Consider the following 12,708-nt stretch of genomic DNA (forward strand, 5'->3'; position numbering starts at 1 on the left):
TCATTTAAAAAAATATTCCAACATTAGATGTTTAGATGTACAACTGTATGTGTTATTTAGAAAGATGTAACTTTACCTACACATGTTTAATTGATCTAGTGTATAGAAAATAAAACCAGTTCAATATTCTTATGAGCGAAATGTGGATGTATTGATCTTATCTGTCTTCAGCTTTAGATAGTCAACAGTGGAAACACTTTTGTGCTTTAGGGAAGTAGAACACATTTTAATGACAAGAGCACGAAATTAGAGATTATCATTTCGCGTTTGATACTTCATTCATTACAGAACGTAATTAGACAAACCAGCGCCTATAGATACATCCATTATTGATCGTCCACAGTCCAGCACACATCAACGTGTCTCTACTTGTAATGAGTTTTTCATTTCATCATTATCATTTCTTCCTGTTTGTATTCAAGAGTTTTTCTTTTAAGTTGAGAGAAGGCCAGAATATTATTTTCGAGGTCCATAAAGTGAAAACCAATCACCACTATAGATGTGTTTCTGTTCTGGGAGTCTAATCTTAAATGCTCACTGGGAACTTTCTAAACAATTGTAAACTACAGAATAATTAAGGGTTACATTTTAGACTGATGGTGAGAGGGGGAAACGATTGTCATCAATTATGTTTTTATGTTCTTCAGATCTTTTTTTCTGGTTTTAGGTTCAAGGTTATTTTTTTTGTACCTGCCGGTAGAAAACTATTTCTTTGTCTTTTGTTGTTGGTTTTATTGTTTTGGGGTTTTTGTTTGTAAGATGTACATGCTCTTGGTTAGTCCAGAGAATTCACAGGATAGGCAAACTGAACAGTGTTTGCGTTTTCTACATGATGATTTGTGATGATAAATAAATAATTCATTCATTCGTAAAGCCTTCTGCAGAGCTTTGTGATGAAACAAATCCTCTGTTTGTTGAAGCAGGGAGACATTTGTAATGTGGAGTGACTGTCGGAGTTCCTCGACAGATTTTCAAACAATTTGGAGAAGCAGACCAGAAAATGCCTCCTCAGATTTGTTTGATGTTTGCTGAATTTGTTTTGAGGGTCTCGGAGCTGCTCATCTATGCCTCCACGAGGCCTTTTCTTTCCGTCACTCTTCACCGCGGCTGTACGATCGCTCACCTCCTCGCCGTCTGGATTGCACTCACATCAAAGATGTGCTCAGAGCACCAATCCTGGCCGTGTACCAGCTGATAAAACAACACTTTATCCGTGGCCTCCACCACATCCCTTACGTCTCTGTTATCGTCCTATCTGCCTCAAACCAGTATGCAAGGCTGGGGTTTGTTTCGCAACCACGAATCAAAATGGCAGAAAAATGCTGTAGGGTGGAAAACTAGAGCAGAAAGCAGAGTGTGCATCTAACTCTGCTGCTAGACTATGACATGTAGAGATCCAGTTACATGCTTTAACTGTCTGGGCAAATAGGAAGCATTTAGGACACCCAACCCCCTCGCTGATATTGCCGATGAAATAATAAAACCATGATAATTGAAGTTTCCATTTATGAAATTGAACTCACAGTCCAAGCTACCATCAGGCCGTCTCCCCCTTCCCCAAAATCAAAACCAAACAGCCGACTTGTCACACACGCCCCGTGCCAAATGCAGACAAGGAAGAGGGGAAAAGAGTAAAATAAATAAATCCTCCATTTTAATGGCTCACTTCCATGGGAAACTACCCTTAAGCCTTGGGCCTGACATCGGTGAAGAGGCGCCTTCTCAGCCCCCATTCTCCACTAAATCTCCCGTCCACACACAATGTGAGCCGGACGAAGAGTTAGGAGTGTGTCTGATCCGATTTTTTCTGTCCGGCCCTTTTCTCCACACTGTTGGACCTGCTAATGGCAGAACAGGTGAGACGAGCTCAAACATGCTGAAGTCACAATAAACTACTTGTATGCTTGCACGTGTTTATATGTTTATATCTGGGAAAATCATCAACGAGAGAACAGAGATTGAATGTAGCATTTGCGAGATGGCAGTACAGTAAGTGTTCTCCCTATATATGATAATGTCGACCTGTAATATTAAAATACTCTATTTTTTGCCGATTTTGCTGATTATAATTTTCAAAAGAATAAAAATTGTGTGATTTAAATGCTTTGGAGACATGGAAGATCATGACAACAGAAGTAATTCTGTTGAGAATAAGAAATACTATAAGAAATACAACATAAGGAACAACATAAGGAATACAACTATAAGAAATAATTTTCTTATAGTTGTTCAAGATTTGGAAACAGTAAAAAATTACAATAGATAAATGGACATTGTTAAAGCTAAAAGTTTGTGAAATTCAATGGTTTAATGATTTGTTAAGTTCTGTTATACCATTTAAATTTCACATGATCTCCTGTATCATCTATCATATTTAAAATGAATTAAAACACAAAACTTTATTTTTATGGAACCTAATAATTATTCTCTGATTCACTAAATTTTAAAAATCCCTCTTTTAATGTTTGCAAATTTACTGCAAACTTATATTATCAGCATAACATTTTTCAAAAAACATATGGATTGTGTTTATTATGCTGACTGGACTGTACCCTTGTATTACTCATATTCATGTAAATATTTACTCTTTACACTGAATTCCAAGTGTGTGTTTAGCAAATATCACTTTCATCTGTTTTTCCACGGCTCAAAACTATTTCCTAACCAGTTATTTGAAATGGGAACGCTATATGTAACAGTAAGCATCAGTTTCGTTCAAAAGCTAATGAATGTGAAATTTTTAATTATAATCAAACAAGAGAAAAACAGATGGTCACATAAATTTAATTTCAGGTCACATTAACTCCTGTACATTGTTGCATCCAGACTAATATATCCCACAGAGTTATAAATAAAAGCCATCTGATGCTTTAATAAGCAAATGTGAAATCTGATGAAGAAAGAAAAGAGAGAGATATTTTGTTCGGCATTATCAGCCATTGTATCTCCCGTCCGCTGATACCCTTGAATGGTCTCTGCTCCTCTGTTGTCTGCACACTGCTGTGTGTGTCTGTGAAATGATGCTATGTACACACACCTGATGATTAATATGCAGCAATGAAGCAGTGAAAAGAAGGACGGTGGGATAAAGGAAAAACAAGCGGGAGAAAGGGCTGATGGGAATCTCTTCGGCACAGTAAACACTGCATGAATTAACCTATCAGAGCTCTGACAAGATGAGACGTGAGCTGCAAACGAAGTGCGCGTCAGAGTGAATACAGTATGGAAGGCTGGGTGTACTTTGCATCAGTAACATTACTCTGCAAAAAATTTTAAACAGTTGGGATTATCATCAGAGAGGCGTCTGATTGGTCTGAAATTAATTATTTGTCATGGCAATGACCCCGAACACACAACTATGAAAAGGTCCTTCATATCAATCAGTCCTGCAGCAGATGGTCTCTACATAACCTGGACAGATTTCAGTCTGGGACTTTGTGCAGCACCACACACGCTCAGAAATGTTCATCAAGATACTTGAAACAATCACCTCGGGGGAAAAAAAAGAAAAGAAAATTATTGTGTAAACTAAAGAGAACTGCTTTGGCTCAATGAAAACGGGTGTTCACACTTAACATTGCAAATATTACCCAAGTTCGAGGTGATTTATATTGTTACACAAAATGCTTATGTATGCATGTGTGCATAAGTGTGTATAGTGCACGCTCAACGTCAGTCAAGCTGGATTCCAATTAAGAGTTGCTGTGCAAGGTTAGCGATAGTTGCTAGGGAAGGAAATCACTATCAGGCTCCCATTTTCATATGAATGAGCTCATTTAATTAAACTGAACAGCTAATGAGAGCCTATATCAAAATAATAGAATGTTTTACCAGCTATGTAAGAAATGAACAAAAAAGAAAAACCCATGAGGATGACATATAGGACATTAAGAAAAGCAGAAAAGAGAGACAAACAGAGTGAAAGGCAGGGAGATTAACGGGTTCTGAGCAGGAAACAGATATCTGTTGTCTTTGAACCTGTAATGTTAATGCTATTTCAGCTCCGACAGAAGTTCAAAGAATCTGAGAGCCGAGATTGAGTTAGACTTTGGTGCACAAAAGGAGCGAGGAGGAGAAAGAGAGAATAAATGTCGACTTGCATGTTGTCTGTGTGTGTGTGTGTGTTTGAGAGAGAGAGAGAGAGAGAGAGAGAGAGAGAGAGAGGCATGAAGGGAGATCTCAGATGAAGGCAGAAGAGAAACTCCTCCATTGTTGAGACTGCGTGTGCTCGTGCCCGTGTGGCTGTCAAGCGCGCACACGTACTTGTGCGCCGACTATAATTTCTCCATTTGAAGGTTAATTAACGCTTGGAGTAAAAGCTACAGGACTGCAAATCAAAGGCAGTAAACAGTCTTCCAGCTGCCTGAGGGGATTATTAGAAAAATAAATGAAAGCTGCATAAAACAATTAAAAATATTTGAAATGTGAACTTTGAGGAGCAGTTTTTCCTCCTCTTTCCTTTGATAATGCTGAATGATCAAGGGCAAGTGAAATAAACTTAAAGTGTGTGAGCACAGCACTGCAAAAAAAACTATACACACCGTGCACACTGGATCTACAATGAAAAAGGATTTACAACAATCACAGATATGAAAACGTGTCGAACCGAGTATTGTCTGTGAAGCACAGTGTGATCGGTAAAGACTTGTGTTTGAAACATAGTATTGTCAGTGCTTCAATATTCATGCAGCACAAAAAGAATCCTAAATTATAATATGAAAGAAATACGTTAAAATGGTGTTCTACTGTGTTTGCAACTATAAATAAACAGATAATCGCTCCAGTCAAACTCCAATAAGAGCAAGAGCCACATAAATGCATTTTAGCAGCCTTCAAAGTGGCAGAGGAAGTTTGGGTGTGTGACGCTAACGGTCGGGAGAGCTAAATGTGTTTTGATTTCAGGCTGTGCCTCGTGCATGTCAACACCCCCAATCTGGCAAACCAGGGGGATATGAGCTAATTAAGGAGAAAGACAACCGAAGGGGCATAACAGGGGGAAGAAATCATATTAAAGGAAGGAGCGGATTAGCGGGAAAGGCAAAGTAGTTTCTACTTTTTGGAGAGTTTTGTGGAAAACATTTGGGAGAAGAGTGAAAGAGGCAAACGGTGATGGAGGAGAGAGACTGACGAAGAGAGCGTTCGAAGAGGTACTTCAGAACAAATCTGCATGGTCTTGTTTTTTATGTTTAGTTTGTTTTGCTGTCCATCTTTTATGTCTTTTTTTTTTTTTTGTTCTTTCCTCCGTCTTTGTCTGTCCTCCCATCTCCGCTTGCTCCCTCCGAGGAGCTGTCCCTGTCCCAGCCTCGGGGTTTATATCAGATGGGCGGTGAGCCACTGTTTTCATAAACACAGTTTTTGGAGGGCGAGCGTACATACATAAACAGCAGCACCACAGGCTGCAGTGTCAGATCTCCTCTAAACCTCCGTCACTCACGCTGCTCTTCTAAAAGCCCCATCAGCCAGTGTTTGGGCCAGCTTGACAAGTGCTGGGCTTTCAGACGGGTCCCAGGCAGAACCAGAGCCACAATTGGTTCCCCCTGCAGACACAGAGGCCCCCCAGCCCATCAGAACGACACTGTCAGTCCGGGATTAACTCTGTATACATGCAGGCCCATTAAAGTACGCACAGTGTAGGCCTCGAGGCACAATAAATAATCTTTAATCTGATAACTTTGTGTTTGCCTGAAAAAAAAAAAAAAAGAAAGTCATTTTGAGTTTTCTGGGGGTTTAAAATACTGTTAGCATAATAGCAAAGAAGCTGTAAATCTGGAAGCACTTTCTCACTGACAGTTAAAGAATTATTTGTGGCTTCCTGGGGCGACAATCCTGAGTGTGCTTTGGTTTTGTGATGCTCCACTTCATAGCTGCCCCATACAAGTACATTGTGAGAAGAATTAAAATTGTATGGAAAATTTTCCAGTCAGTCAATCCTTGCCTCAGGTAATACAGCTCTGTCCTCTAAGTTTGTTTGTTTGATATAAACAAGAAAAATGAACAGCCGATTGCCTTTCAGAGTTACTATATTGTGGGTAAAGTTCTCACCTTATACCAAGAAGGGCCAAGGGTTAATTCCAGGTTGGACTTCAGTGTTTGTCTGTGCAGAGTCTGCAGGTTTTCGCCGTGCAGACATGGATTTTCATACACTCCTCTGGTGTCCTTAAATTGTGCAAAATCACACATTTGATGATTACTGGTGACTTTAAATGGATGGATGGATGGATGGATGGATGGATGGATGGATGGATGGATGGATGGATGGATGGATGGATGGCAGCCCGCCACTGTCGTCAGCACTGTTTCCAGAGTCAGTGTGAACTTCCTGCCCTGCACCACAGAGCAGACGGACATAACTCAATAGTTTTGGCTGTAAACAATATTTCCCTTGGGACAAAGGAGAAACCAGTACCAGAGCTCAATGGAGAGATGATTATTGAATCACATTAATCCCATAAATTTGAGTGAAGAATTCAGATAAATTTGATTTAAGTGATAAAAATACGTCTTTGTTCACTTGTTCCCTTCAAAGTTTTCAAACTCCAAATAGCATTTGAAAACTTTTGCTCGTACCAAATACAATCAAGACTTGTTTTCGATCGAGAATCGGCAACAATTTGTTTGCCTGGGAGTATCCCCAAATCCAGAGACTTACATTTTTCAGATGCATCTTGTTTGAAGCGTGTAAATCTATTCACTTGTCCTATACATTTGTGTCCATCCCACTGACATTTAGGACTCCTGAGATTCAGGTAACGAGCAACATAACTTGCGTGACACATGCGGAGAGAGTTAAGATGGGCTTCTTCTGCTTGAGACTATCGTGTTTGGTGATTAATGGAAGCCTAACATCTACCTCTGGGTAGCAGCAGCCCAGATGGGCTCCTCACGACAACCTGGAGACATTTCATTAGACTGCATAACAGGCATGGAGATCCAAGAATAGTTGACATGGATTTGACATCCTTTACAAGGTTAAGCAGAGTGTACGTGACTTTTCACATGACCCTACACATCACATGACCCCCAACAGCAGTGATTTCACTGCTGGACCCCCGATTTTAGACCCTCCTCCCCGCAGCCTGAAGCTCCCTGCGCAGTAACAGAACGCTAGAGAGGGAACCGCTTCGGGCCTTTCCTTCAAATTCATTAAAATGTTGTTTTAACATAATTATGGGAAACATTTTGGAGCTACACAGGAACTCCGACCAAATTCCTGTCATTTAACAATAGTTGAGGTCATATTCTGAGCTGATGGCTTTGCTGAGGAGCAATAATACTACAGGGTTATTGGGACCGAACTCACATTAGTTGTAAGAAGTGAATGCCAGTGTGGAAATAAGAGTTATTCTGTTGAGATTGGAGAGTCATTTTGGATTGTAAATCGTGTATTCTCCTGATAAACAGCAGTGTGCACTTTAGTAGTTACTCCGACAAGTAATATTCGTCATACTTTCTATCGTTTCTCAAATGAATCGCCTATGAAAAGTTTTATATTTCCAATTAAACTGCAGAATTAAGCTCAACTGTACCAGATTTATGAGGCTGACACTAAAACTCAGAGTTAAACTCAATAATTAATATATTTTATAGTGATAGATTGTGGTTTGTATGAATCGTTAGCAAAGTGCGAGGATCTTTTACAGTTGAATCATAAACTCGTTTCAAACAACTTATATTAAAATGTTAAGAGGCTGAAATTACTGCCTCTATGTGCTGCAATTTCTGGTTGTCATCGTTGTAAAATGTACATATAAAATAAAGATGCTACAACCTCTTCCGCTCAATCTTTCAACATGTTGTTGAGGTGTGCTACGTTGGTACTATCTAACATTTTAGAAATCATCTTTGAATATTGTTTACAGGAACATTACACAGTTTAGCCTTGCACTTTGTTGTGCTGAGATTTTTTATGGATGAAAGTGTGGCAGGTGTTATATATATATATATATATATATATATATATTACACTTAAATAGAAAGACAAAAACGATGAAAAAACATTTCGGTATCAAAGCATTATTGTTTGTTCTTCTATGTGGGATTAAATGTGAAATTTGTGTAAACAGGATGTCTACTGGAAGAGGTCTCAGGGTTAAAAGTTGACATGGTAAATGTTGTGTCCTCCAACCTATTGATTACCTTCATTGTTTCAGTTTTCTCATTGTTTTATCCTTCGTCTCTGAGCTGCAAGTGCCTCCCTCACTCCTCGGTGAGGATCATGAATGACGACAACTGGCACACAGATAAAAAAAGCTGTTTTTTTTTTTTTTAAGGGCGAACTTTGACCTAGACAACCGCTTTCTCCTGAGCTCAGCTGTAAATGATTGAGTGTTGTTCTTCAGCCACTAGCCTCTCTGCCTTTCACTGACTGTCCACCCAACCTGAGCTGAGGAAGGAGCTGTGTGTGTGTGTGTGTGTGTGTGTGTGTGTGTGTGTGTGTGTGTGTGTGTGTGTGTGTGTGTGTGTGTGTGTGTGTGTGTGTGTGTGTGTGTGTGTATTTGCATGTTGTTGTTTTTTTCTGGTCAATGTAAATGAGACAGGAATGGATATGCAAACAACTTAGTGATGATGGCAGAATAATGATGAGTTTAACCCCCCCCCTTTTTTTTTTTTACCTATTATGGTGGTCGCCTGTTGTCTCACAGCAGAACAGATCAGCTGGGTCTTTTTAATAAGCAGAAGAAACAAGAAAATAAAACAACAACAATTAAAGACCTAAGTCACTGTCTGGAAATATGAAGCAGGATCAACATAGCTAATGAACATTTTAAGCTCATTGTAAAAAACAACAACATTCCTTTAAATGATCACATGAACTAAGAAAAAATATTAGTAAATATTGTTTTGATATATTTATAGCTGCAGTCAGGATGGCCGATTGTTGAATCAAGGCGTGTTTCATGGAAGGTCTGGCGTAGTGCTCGATCACCTGTATGGCTTCATAGCAGAAGAGCGGAGGTTCTGAACTGGCCTGCATGCCGTCCCGGCCTTTTCACCGATAAAAACGTGAATCCTTAAATGAGAAATTGACTGAATTATGATGAGCTGGGGTATGAGCACTATGATGCCACATGTTTCATGACATGCTGGGAGCCTTCTGTGTGGAGCATTCATGTCCCCCCAAAGTGTGTGCTTGGCTTTTTGTCTGGATAACCCTGTTTTCTCCCACAGCCCAAAAACTTGTCTCGGAGGTTAACTGATCAGTTTGTCTCCTGTCTCTTCGTGTTTTTTACTGTGAAGGACTGGAGGCATGTTCAAGTTATACCCCGTCTTCACTCACAGGCAGGTGGGAGTGGCTACAGCTCCATGAGACCCGAAATCTATGAAATTAGTGTAGAAAACGGGTGGAAATTACAAGAAGAGGGAATATTATACAGTGATAAACACTGTTCTGTCTCAACTATTCCACTACCATCAAATTCAAAGGTAGAAATAATTTTCCATGAGGAGAAATGTAAAAGTAATTCGATATTTATTGTGGATAAGCAACCTCTCACAATACAGGCAATCTCTACAGTTTACAAAAAACAACAACAATGCTTTAAAATATGTACGTATGTGTGTATGTATGACATTCATGGCCATTACAGTTAGTAGATCTCAAACCTATTAAACAACTAAGATTCAGGACTAATGTGTCAGCGTCTTTTATATTTACTATCAAAAAGTCAAGAGAAGACAATAATTTACTCCAGATTTTTTAAAGAGATTTAGAATAATGTTTTGATGGATCTGGACTGTAAAAGTGGCATAACACTTCCATCTGCAATACACAGGGTGCAGGGAAACTTTGGATGTGTGAATGTGAATGTATTACGGAAGATCAATTCTCCTTTCTGTTAAGTTGCGCAGTTAAACACGGTAATGTAAGTTAAACATGAATATTGACCTTGTACAAAAAGATTTTTAACAAAATGAACAATTCTCATAACACACCATATGACTACATTCAGCTGGTTTAAGTTCCTTAAAACTTTTCAATACAAAACCCATCAATATTGACTCTATTATTGCAAGACCTGATTTTCCATTTGCCTTGTTGGATTTTCTCTGTAAGAGTGCCTTCAAAAGACAGTGTTGTATTTGGTGCTAAATCAATAAAGTTAAATTGAATTGTATTCATTTGAAGGATTCCAAAATGTCAAAAATAAAAATAAAAAACTAATGCACCTATATAATTTTGTATCGCTATAATATTTTGTGCAAGTTAAGATTTATGTTCATGATTTATACATTTTTTTTTTTAAAAAGCAGATGTCAAGAACAAAGCATGGAGAAAGACATGGCAGATGAGAGGATTGGAGATAAGAAGCACCGGAAATGGAAAAGTCGATTGAAAGAAGCTGCTGTGGCATTAATTAAACAATGCCCATTTTAATCATAGCTAATTATATTTGCATGCAGGGGCTCAGAGGAATGGGAGAGGGGCTCAGGCTGATTCTATCTACGTCTGTGCTCATTAGGAGGATGGAGCTGTCTGATGGTAAAGTCGAGCTTCTGTCATCACATGATCAGCAATAAATATCACCCCTGTCAGAGGTGATACTGTGAAAACGGCGACAGTATCCAAAACATGAAATACTCACCAGAGGTAATAGAAAGATCACAAAAAATGTATTTCTGAAACTGTTTTCAAGCAAGAAAAGCAAAACGCTGAACAATACAGTGTGGACTATGTCGCAAAATAGAGCGTCTTAGGAGCCTGACTACCTCCCCACTGGTTAGATTGTTAATTATCTTCATCCATTTATCAGTCAAACAGCTGCTAATTACTCTTTTCAGACTCCTCTGCCTTCAACCACTGTTCTTCTGTCCTTCTCCTCTGCCTTGTCAATAATCCCGCCGCCATACTCTTCCCTCTTTTTCTTTCTCTTCCTTATCTGCGCTCATCAGTGTTTCTCATTTATAAACATTCAGGAGCTCAGACGATGACCCTCGCCTCCAGGCTGACCCGGAGGTCACAAGGGGGGGGGGGGGGGGCAAGGTTATTGAAGGAAAACCTACCACGACTGTATTTTGTCTCATCTGGAAAGGACAGTAGGGTTAGAAGGACAAGAGCACAGGAAGTCTTTTGGGAAATTGTCCCCGGGAATATGAGCTCTGGGCCTCACAACCGGGCCGAAATGCAGCAGTTGCCTTCAGAGGAAGGTTTGATCTTTTGGTCCCTGGTCCTGAGGGTGAGAGCAACACTCCCAGCCGCCGTCTCACAGCCTGCCCGACATTCTCTTTACTCGCCCCACAATCAGCTCTAAAAGCAGATTATTCAGTCCATCCAAACCTCCCCACCTAAGCTCAAAGGGGACTGTGGTGTCTCGCTCTTCTTCTCTCTAACCCACACAATAGGATTAGCATGCATGTTAAAGTACAGAGCGAGAAATGGAGCCCCGCGCCTGTATTAATGAAACACCAGAGGATCTTTATCAGGGCGAGAGGCATGAAAGTAATCGTCTTCTTTTAAACCGTGATGTAAATTTGGATATCAGTTATGTTTTGATGCAAGACTTCACAGTAATTTACACACACAATGATGCAATGATGTAATAAATGCTATGAATTGATGGTAAAATATGGATATGATTGCACTGCAGGACTGATATAAATATGAACGACCTATTGTTATTAAAAAAACAAAGAAAATATTGATATTGAAGAGTAACTGTCGTCGCATGATGTGGTCAGTGTTAGGACAGAGACCAGGGTTGAAGAATGGAAACAGACTGAAACGAGGTACAGCAAAAAAAAAAGAAAGAAAGAAATTGGAGAGACACGGGAGTAAAAAGCCACTGATTTTTTTTTTCTTCTGTGTAGTTTTCTATAAGAGGAAGGAGACGAGATAAGACTAAAAGGACTGTCACTCAGAGGAACAATCCTTCCAGTGTCTCCTCCTCTCTCTGATTCCTGCTGAGATAGAGTTGCTGTTCACATCGACGGTTTGCTGACATCATCTGCTACATACCGAGTGTCCTGCTCTCACTGCTGTGTGACTGACACACACACACACACACACACACACACACACACACACACACACACACACACACACACACACACACACACACACACACACACACACACACACACACACACACACACACACACACACACACACACACACACACACACACACACACACTAGTTGAAACAGTCACACTTTTCCACTATTCTCTTTTTTCCCATTTTAATCTTTTATTGTTATTGAAATAAATAATGATTCAGGTGAAAACAAACTGGGTTTATAGGGTAAAGCTCACAGAATTCAACTAAAATGTGCAAAATTGTAAGAAGAGAAAAAGCCACAATAAAGCAACTTAACTTGTAAAATTAAATCAAAGTAACAGAAGAACAAACTGATTTTGCCCGTTATAGATCTAAATATATCTCAAAGGAGGACTGCGGAGTGGACAGCACTGTTGACTCACAGCAAAAGCATCCATGGTCCCAGTCCTGACGCGTGGAGTTTGAATCTTCTCCCTCTCCATGTGTGTCTCTCTTTTTATATTTTTCAAAACAATTTTTGTTCCACTTCTTAGCAGTAGTGGTTCAGGCAATTTGAGCGCCCGTTCAATTTCCCCCATTATTCTTAAACATTAGCTTTCTTTGTCCGACGACTCCTCGATTATTCTAAAACTATTTCATTAGAATTTATATTTATTATAAAGCATAACTTATCCAAGGAAATGACCAATTGTAGGGGTGATAATGTAATCGATT

The sequence above is a fragment of the Blennius ocellaris genome (genome assembly GCF_963422515.1).
Source record: "Blennius ocellaris genome assembly, chromosome: 4".
Classification (NCBI taxonomy): Eukaryota; Metazoa; Chordata; class Actinopteri; order Blenniiformes; family Blenniidae; genus Blennius; species Blennius ocellaris.